Here is a 10,471-nt window from a genome sequence, read left to right as displayed (position 1 = left end):
GATTGCCTGTTATCACTTGATAATATCACTTCCCAAAACATCTCACTCAAACTCATTTCATTAACCAACATATTTTTGGATTTTCTGATTTTCTAATGTTTTTGGATTTTTTTTAAAACTTTCTAATTTTTTGTTTTGTTTTTATTTGTCCCCCTAAATTTGTGCATAGGAGAGAAACGAAAGTAAATGCGCATATTTAAACTATCCTAAAACAAAAATTAGTCTTTAAAGTGAATCAACTTACGAAAAACTCAGGAGTATAGAGAAGAAAACTCAAACCGTAAGTCACCGATTGAACTTGCATCCAGAAGGTCTGAGAACAGCACGTGTAATCTCAGAACAGATCCGAAAATTCTTCATGTCATTAAGCACTAACCCCATGTGTGATCCCTTCTTTTCTTCCTTTCCCGCAAAGGACACATACTCCCAGACAAAGTTATGAATGTTGTACATTTGAGAGATGTCCCCTATCATGTGTCAGGAACAGCCACTACCAACAAACCGAAGTTTGATGATATGCCTCCATAGCTGCTCCGACACAGAGCGGGATCAGTTGGTCTTTGGAACCCAGTCCATTTTGAAACTGGGTCGACCTTTGTCATCCTTGCACGGTACTCTCTCCCATGACATATTATGTTTATCACAAACAGAAGATGAAGAAATATTAGAGTCATTAGTTGATTTGGGAGAGTGAGCCTTTGGAACACATTTGTTGTTGGGTTTAACCCATTTCTTTTTCGATCTGATGGGTGGCTCAGTACTTGCTTTTGAACTTGATGTCGGCCATTGAGATGACTTTGATTTTGGCTTCACGGGAGCATCTCTTTGATTTGGCTTCTTGGCCGACATTTCCTTCTTGCCCTTGGGAGTTGGATTCTTGGCCTTCTGCGTGTTCCAGTCATCATGGTCTGAACGTGACCTTGAGGGGTTTCTTTTGAAGTATCTTCCTCTTGGCACGTTCTGCCACCCTTGTGGATAGTAGGGAACGTATGCGCGATTTGGACAATTCCGGGCAATGTGTCCAGGTGTTCCACAGTGAAAACATGTCTTTTTCTTCACTGTGAAGTTGTTTCTTCCTGCCCCTGGTGGCGTAGCCTTGCCTTGTTTCTTGCTTTTCCCACACGCACAGTTACAACAGGCACTCTGTTTCACTGGAATTGGTGGCCTGTATTTCTCAACAACAGGTTGATTAGAAGCAACTGAGTTCGAAGCAATAGATTCAGGGCTCAAGGAGATGTTGGTTTGGTCAGTGGTTTTCTCCTTATTCTCATCCTCTGCTACTTTACCTGTACATGAAGTAGATGTGCTAGAAACAGGAACATCAGTATTTTCAAACAAATAATCAAATATGTCAAAAAAATTTAACTCAACATGATCCGATGCAAAAGCATCAAAGGCATCACAAGATGTATCATCAACTTTAACATCAGAAACAGAAGGTTGTTCATTGGAAACAGAAACATCAGGTTCTTTAACTTTGTGCTTTGACTGATCTAAGGATTGATCTGCAGGGGAAGTAGAAACATCAGTACTTTCAACATGAATAAATCCTCCTGAGACGAAACCAGTTGGCTTGCCATAAACCATGAAAGATTCATTGGCAATCTCATCCTTGGATAGGGGTTGATACTGATAGGTATGATTATATGGAGGAGGTACACTATCATATCCTAAACCCTTAGACTGATTTCATTTAAAATCCATGCAGTGATCAATCATGGTGGCAACTACCTCGCTTGATCCATCAAATTTTTGAATAGCAAAGTTTGTAGAATAAAAACTTTTCTTTAATGTATCAAGCTCGGTAATTAACTCATCATTTTCTCTCTTAACATAATTATAAAGCTCACATTTTTCACTGTATTCTGTTTGAATTCTTCTAAAATCTTTTATTTTTGTTTCTAACTAGGCCTTAAGGGGTTTCTGTCCTTTCCTGAGTTGATATCCTTCATATCTCAGGTAAGAAGCCTTGAAAATCCAAATGTGAGTATTTTTTAATGTAAACCTCTAAAATGTTCCTTATCTGAATGTTGGGTCACTGTACCTATGCACTCCATGTAAATCAGTAAAGAAAAGAAAAATCACATTACTAAGACTTCAAACATAAATTGAGGTCAAAGATATAAGAATATAACCAAGGGTAAAGTCGTCGATTTTCCCTACAACACCCATTTTGGACCTACACATGTGATTAAGGGCAGAATGGGTATGGTTTTTTCTTCCATATCATCCTATCTATATTCTAATTTCCATAATTGATATTTTAAATCCGATTTAGTAAATGAGTCATAAACACGGGCATTAAGTCATCAAACACTAAAGCTGTAAAAAATGTAATCACTTAGAATTACCTCTTTATCATTACATGTTGCCCAAATATGCCTTCTTATGTTTATCGGGTACTCAGGTGTATCATCAACCTGTTGAAAAACAATAAAAAGAAACAAAACATGTGTTACAATCAAATGTTTTGAAAAGAAAATATACATAATGTCAGATGCAATAAAAAAATAAATTAAAAAGAATACCTTACCTACACTTAGACATTATATCAAATAGGCAGGGTGCCTAAACTGAAAATAAAAAGAAAGACCAAATTATCCTTCTTCCATAAATTCTTCCTATTCACCTGGTATTTTTTTTTTCTAAAAACTGATCAACCGGGCGAAAATCAAATAAAAAATAAGGAAAAAAAAGATGAAATATGAAACTATTATAGATGTAGGCATGTTGTAACACCCGATTCCTGGTATGCCTTTAATTCAATTATTTATTATGTTTTTCTCTGGGACTCGACGAGTTGGAGGCCCAACTTGTCGAGTAGAGTCGTGATCCGCGGGAAGCTTAAGTAGCCTACTCGACGAGTCGGGAGACCGACTTGACGGGTAGACGATGTTTCAGTGAAACCCTAAATTGAGGGTTTGCACCTTATTTAAACACATTATAACCCCCTCAACTCAACCCATATCGTCCAGAGCAAACCCTAACTCGAAACCCTAGCCTTGTGTGAGTGATCTAAGGTCATTTTGTGCATTTTGGTGGTTTGTGAAGCTTGAGAAGAGGAAAAGAGCTTGGGAGTTCAAGTGGGAGCTTGGAGATCTAGAGATTGTGTTCCATTTACAGCTCATTTAAGGTAAAAAGCTCCTATCTTGATCTTCCATGTAAATAATCATCTTTAGGGCTTCGATCTTGGTATATTTAGGGCTTTCTAAGCCATTTTCGGTTTGTGAAGCGTAATAAGGAGTTATGAATTCAGATCTGGAGCCATTGGGGGTCTTTATGGCATAAAGATGCCAACTTTGTTGCCATAAACACTCCATGTATCTTGTAGACCATCTTTTATGGCTTTCTGAGCCAAAGGTCCCATGCATGTGCACCAAGCTTGAGACTTTACGTGTAAAATGGACATTAGGAGGCGAGATCTATAGTTTTAATGTGTTAAGAACCATTTAAATCGACTGTATAGTAATGGTCAAATATGGACTCAGCGAGTCGTTCTTTGGGCTCAGCGAGTCGGGGTGTATTGACCACCAAATCCCTTCTGACGAAGGACCATATGATAGTATGGAAGGTTCCCCAGTTGCTTAGGCTCTTAAGGGACCTGGGAATCATGGGACTCGATGAGTACTAGAACACACTCGGTGAGCCCACGGCAATCTCCCAATCTTTGAAGATGGACTCGACGAGTTGTTCTTACAACTTGGCGAGTCATAGACTGGACTCATTCATAGGATGAAGATGAACTCGAAGAGTTAAAGGAAGAACTCGCCGAGTCGGTTGAAGATTTATTGAAGTGTTGTTGAAGGTGAACTCTTCGAGCTCTTGCTAGAATCGACGAGTGGGGCAAGTTTGTAGTATTATGTGGAAGAAGGGACTCGACGAGTCTGGTCAACCAAAGAATTGATTTGACCAGGGTTTGACTTTGACTTTGACTTTGACTTGGATTCAAGATTGACCCTTGGAGGGGTTGTGAGTACAAAGTTATAACTTAGCAAGGTTGTCGTGTAGGGATTGAGGAGTCGAGGAAAGCCGACTTTCACACCGAGGACAGTACAGACACTACACGACATCGAGGTGAGTTGCCTTCCAGTAAGGGTGGGTCTAAGGCCACAATGCCAGCCCACCCACATGAGTCATTGATAGATAATTGTCTTTGTGATAATTATCTTGGTATGCTTATATGATATGATTATGAGATATGCTTATGTGATGTGCTTATGAGATATGCTTATGTGATATGTTATATGAGATAGTGGTGGTAGTAGAGAATAGTTTCCCCCTGACTCGGTCGTTAGGACAGAAGGGTAGGTCAGAACCCCAGATATGCCTGACCGTCTGATTATATCTGTTATTATATGACAGATGTAGGGGGTGAAATAGTCACCGTGGCCGGTTGAGATAGACTGGCGGGTAGTCGGCACCCCAGAATGGCCTGACATGGGTAGGTCAACACCCCAGACTGGTTGACATGGGTAGGTCAGCACCCCAGAATGGTTTGACATGGGTAGATCGGGCATCCCAGAATTGCCCGGCAGTATCTATGCTATATGATGTTATGGTATGTGGTATGATGGGGGAACTCACTAAGCTTTGTGCTTACAGTTTTAGTTTTGGTTTCAGGTACCTCTTCATCCAAGGGGAAGGAGCCGGCGGCGTAGCTGCGCATCACACACACACATGATTTCCGCAAAGAGTTTTATGGGATTGTACTCTAATTTTCATAACTTTGATGACATTGTTTTCAGACACTTTGTTATGTTTTATTAGTAAACTGCTATGATGTTGGCAATATTTGGTAAACTATATTATGGATATCTTAATTGAAAAAAAAATGAAATTTTTGGCTGCGAAATTTGGAATGTTACAAGTTGGTATCAGAGCCTTGGTTTGAGGGATTCGGACACACCCTCGGGGGTCTCTGGACTTAAATCGAGGGCTTGAAATATTTTTACAATAAAATAGTTTTCTAAAATCTAACTTAAGGAATTTTGAGAAGGGACGAGGTGTGTGATGCGTGCGACCAGCCAAGCTCAAGTAAGTTTTCCCTAAGATACCCATACTTGTTAAGTTATATGATATGTTTATGTAAGCTGCATGCTAGATTAGGGCTAAGGATCTAGGAGGATGCCTAGTATGCCTGTTATGTGTTTATGAGGACTGCATGCTAGAATAGGGCTTAGGATCTAGGAAGGATGCCTTGTATTCCTGCTATAGGAGCTCATTGAGCTGTATGTTAGAGCTGTTAGTTAGTAGTGAGATAGCCTGATTAGGTTATGCTCAATTTGGTTACTCAATGCATGAATGATGCTTGCTTTGTGATATAGGGGTTCTGGCTAACTTTAACTAACTGGTAAGCGAATATGTAACAGTATTCTCAAGCTAGTTAGGGAAAGGTGGTAGGGACCCCTAGTGTAGCTGATGGCGGAGAGTAGGTCGGAGGGTGCCCTAGGAAAGCCTTAGAAGAGATCAGTTGGAGAGGGATAATGGTTAAGGGACTTGGTGAAGTTGAGGCAATCCTTGAGAAAAATACGGATAGATGTGGAAGGTAGTATGGGCCCGTACTACTGAAAGCAGAGGATCCGTACTCGAGTCAAGGAGGGCCAAGGTGGAACCAGGAAACTTGGAGAATGTGTGAGACCTCTCGAAAATATGTATGATCCTGACGTGTACGTGTTTTATTTTTAGTATGGTGGTCACACGACATGGAGCAGGAGGTTCAGGATCTGGATCGAGATCGGGTTCAGGGTCCGAGCAGGTCGATGACGAGCTACGCGAGTTCATTGCGTGCGAGATCACGAGAGGTATCCTTGAGGGGACTCCGGTTATTTTCGGGTCGATCAAGGAAGGGATTTGTTGGGTTTGGAGTGTTGCGTCATATGGGCTTAATGTTAATATTTTGATTACCCGGTTTGAGCCTGTCCAACCGTGGTTTAAGCATTAGGGTTAGCTTATATATTATGCATGCATGTATAGCTTTAAGGCTAACGTTCTCATCAATAGCTTTTGCATTGTAACCCTAAACACACCTCTACAATCGAAGTTCTTCATCGGGATCTTCTGAGGTGTGAGTTATTAATCATTCGACATCTTTTGATCCGTTCTTTTGTTCTTTTGTTGCTTCATTCTTGTTTATCTGTTTAGAATCTATCTATCTAGTTGCGCTATAAACTCATCAATTGGTATCAGAGCGGGAGACTGCGTAGTATATACACATCTCTTCTGTTTGAAGAATCTCTTAGGGTTTTCGCTTTTATCGAATATATAGAAGCCGTCTTCTTCTTGTCGACTGTGTATCAGGTGTTCGATACAACCCTAGTTTCAACTTTACGAGTCTGATTCGAGCAGATTAAAAGAAGCAGGTTTTCATCATGTCTCACCACGATTCTCAAGTCAATCATATCAACATCTCCAATAGTGTAGGATCCACTACGAGGGTTCCCATTCTCTATACTCAAGATTATGAATTATGGGCACATCACTTCAAAGACTACGTTGTTGGATCTGAAGATAATGGCTATCTCATCTGGGAAGCAATAACATTGGGTCCGTTTGTTCACTCTAGAATGAACAGAATGATCAAGACTCAAAAAGAGTATAACCGACTCTTGGTGGACGAAGAGAAGATCCCTCAAGACGAAAAATACAAGGTGTTATGCAACGTCAAAGCAATGAGAATGATCAGATATCCTTTGCAAGCCGATACTTTCCATCTAGTGAGTTCATGCACTACAACTAAAGAAATATGGGATAGGTCGAAAGAATTAAATTCAACTGGTGAGGATCTAGAGCACTCGATCCAAACCCTTTTGCTCTCTGAGTTCGGTGCTTTCGAATAAAAACCTGAAGAGAAACTCATTCAGACATTTGATTGTTTCAACCATTTGCTTAGCAAGATGATGAAGCATGGTATTCAAAGGAAGGTGATCGAATAAAAGGTCATGTTCATGAATGGCCTAAGACCCGAATGGATGGCAGTGGTCTCAACTGTGAAGGCACATGAGCAATTTAAGTCCTACTCGCTTGCGAAACTAATGGGTATACTCAAATCTCATGAAAGTGTGGTAACTAAGGAAGCGAAGGTAGTTTCAGGTGTGGGTTCTTTGGCCCTTGTTTCTAAGAGCAAGAGTGTGGCAGAAGAAGAGGAAGAATCTGATATGTCAGAGTGTGATCTAACTAATGAAGAATATGCAATGATGGTTACAAACCCAAAGAAGTTTGCTCGTAAGAAGTTCCCTGTCAACAAGAACCGAAACTAGAAGGGAAGCTATAGCTCTGAAAAGACGAAAGAGGAGAGCAAAATTAATACTCAGAAGGACGATGAGAAGAAGGAGAGCAAGCTTGTAGGAGATTCAGGATATGACTACAACTACTGTCACGGAAAGAACCACTTTGCTAAGGACTGCATGCTGAGAAAGATGTCTGAGAAAAATGATGATGAAGATGACGAAGCTTACCATATGCGAAAGATGGAGGAAATAAATAAGAAGAAAGCAACTAACGTTTCTATGAATGCTTTAATTGTGCAGTAACATGTTGTTGATGATGAATTTGGTGGAGTAGAAGTCTAGTCTACAGACACTGAAGATGAAGATGTACACAGACCCTCGCATGGAAGAGCTTATGTGGCGGGAGAAGGAGTTACTGAGTCGGCTGGAAGATGCTTAATGGTGACAGTTGGTGTGACACAAACGAGAGAATATACAACTGAAGGTAAGCATGAGCAAGCAAATCTTAAGGAAGACAAATATTTTGCTGCCAAGCCTGTGAGTGAAAAGAGCAGCGATTGCGATCAGTTGATCAAGAAGGTACAATTGTTGGGTTTTGAGCATACTAACACTCCTATGGTGTACATGCAACCCTAGAAACCTTGGATCTATGTTTTCTCTGAAATACATGCAAATTTGATTTTCAAGGTTTACAACCTAACTAGCATGTTATGGGCTACTTGTAATACAAAACTTTATGTAGAATAACATACCTTTCTTTTGTGGTTGATTGCTTGGAGTTTATGAGCCTAGCACCAATAGTGTGGATGCCTCAAGTGGTGTCACAAATCACCAACACATGTTGGAAGCTCTTGAGAGAATAAGAACACTATAGAAATCGGCTCACATTTATGCTCACACACACTAGTGCCTATTCTAGAACCAAGGACTCCTTTATATAGTATGGAGGATTAGGGTTAAACCCTAATACCCATAAATCTTCATTTACCTATGATCCATGGGTTAAAAGCGCCATGGACTATCCATGGACTCCATGTATTCTTTTCCCATCCTAAATAAATCTTAGCCCCATCCATATATATAAACTGATGAGATATAATCTCTGATCGATTAGATCTTTCACAGGTAATGATGAATATCAAACAACACAATCACAATAATATTAAGAACACAAGAAAGAATCAACTATATACTTATGATTCAAAAGTAGTCACGCCTCAACAGAGCTCTATGAAGAACTTCCACTGTAGAGGCGAGCTAGGGTTTACAATACTTCAAAACAAAGAATAATTCTCCAAGCGTTAATACCTAAGACTGCATGCATGCAGCTTATATACAAAACCCTAGATAAACATGCACAGTTGGACAGGCCCAAGCTGGCAAACAAAACTGAGCTATGGACCGAGCTCATGACGCAACATAATAGGCCCAACAATCTCCCCCTTTGCGTCAAATGAGGCGAGAGATCATTTCTTTTGTGTAGGCTTCACAGACTTGACCACCTTAAACAGCCGAGGGACAATTGCAAGAAGTGTTTGCCGAAACTGAATGTACCATCGTAGCATGTCAGTAAACAGCTTCTTGTCGGCTGCAGAGTTCTGATTGCACTTGTGGATAATCTCCAAAATATGCTCCAAACAAGCAGTTGAAAATAAGTGCTTATCACACAAAGCAAAGCCACATTTTTGCTTTTCACCCCTTACAAACATCACAGTGTGAGACTGGGGGTCAATCCTTCCCTTGACCATAACATTTACATCGCCAATTCTGCCAGAAGGTTTGATCGTTGGTTGCTTATGAATAGCAGAGGCGATTTCTTGATCCATTTTCGCCACTTCGTGTATGTAGCAGACAAGCATTCGCTTGATATGGTCAATGATTGGTTGATACTCTTGTGGATTAGACATCAGAATGTTGTTGAGCAGTATCCAATCGTGGGGATTTAGATTCGGCAGATCAGCTAGGGAGAAGGTATGAACAGAGCCTTCAGAGCCTCGTGTCACCTTGAATTTAACATTAACAAATTTCCCTGCTGAGTAAGGCTTCATCACCTTGACAGTAGTAATCTTCTGTAAGCTCCATGTCAGATACTGTGGTTGAGCGAATTCCAGATAGAATTCCAGAAGATCCCGATCAACCTTCGGGTCTGGAGAGGGAATTGGCACAGTGGAATTGAAGCAATGGAAAACGAATGCCTTTCGAGTGATAGGCATGTCGAACTGTGCATCCTTTGTATTTTCAAGCCCGAATGACATCACAGGCTCAAGCCATAGTGTATTCGGTTCGTCAATTGCGCACCTTTGGAGCAAATCAAAAGTCCACTCAGGAAAGATAGACTTTTTCTTTTCCAGGAGCTCCTTTTCCTTTTGCTCTTTTTCAAGTTTAATCGACTCTTTTCTAAGCTTTTCTTCAAGCTCTTTGTCAATTGCCTTCGTTTTCTGGAAGATATTGGTGGGATCTGCTTGAAAAGTTTCTTCAATATCATCATCATCATCCTCATCATCTTCACCAATCATCCTTTTCTTTTTCAACCTTTGGCTACCCGAAGCTTCATTATCCTTCGGTGCACCAGGTTTGGGAGGAGGTTGAGATTGCTCCTGTTCTTTCTCTTTTTCTTTTCCTTCTTCTTCTCCCCCTTGTTTCGGCTGAACCGGGGTCATTGAAACACCCTCAATACGACTGAGGATGGCCAGTGCTGGCCTGAGTTTCTCAGCCAGATGCCGTCGAGTAGTAATTGTAAAGATAGGATCATGGGCTTCAATAAGGTGTAAGAGAATGGAATGAACGTCACCAACTGAGCTTCGTATAACCTCCCTCTCAGATTTCAAATCATTGAGTTCGGCTGTGGCAGTGCGATGCTTGAGACGCTGCATCTTCAGTTGAGAGGTTCGCTTGTCAAGCTCATCCATTATTCGATTTTCCACGACAAGCTCTTTTTCCATCTGAGTCAAGCGCTCATCCACCTGCTTATGAAGACTGGCATTGGCAGTTTCAATAGCCTTTCGAGCCACCTCAAGATTAGCCCTTTCGGTTGCAAGAGAACTCTGAAGAGTTTGAACCGAAGCATTGACTGACTGAGCGTTCTTTTGAGTTGCGGCCTGCAAAGATTCTAAAAACAGATTAGCTTCAGAAATTAGTTTTTTTGACTTTTTCGGTCGCATCTTTGCATTCCTTTGTGGAAGCTTCAACAGCAACAGAGGCTTTTTGGCAGTGAGAAGTGGAGGCGTCGATTGCTTTAGCAGCAA

Source organism: Lactuca virosa, chromosome 8 (genome assembly GCF_052849685.1).
Source record: "Lactuca virosa cultivar CGN04683 chromosome 8, Lactuca_virosa_CGN04683_v6, whole genome shotgun sequence".
NCBI lineage: Eukaryota > Viridiplantae > Streptophyta > Magnoliopsida > Asterales > Asteraceae > Lactuca > Lactuca virosa.
The sequence above is the reverse complement of the archived record's forward strand: the minus strand, read 5'-3'. Positions refer to the sequence as shown.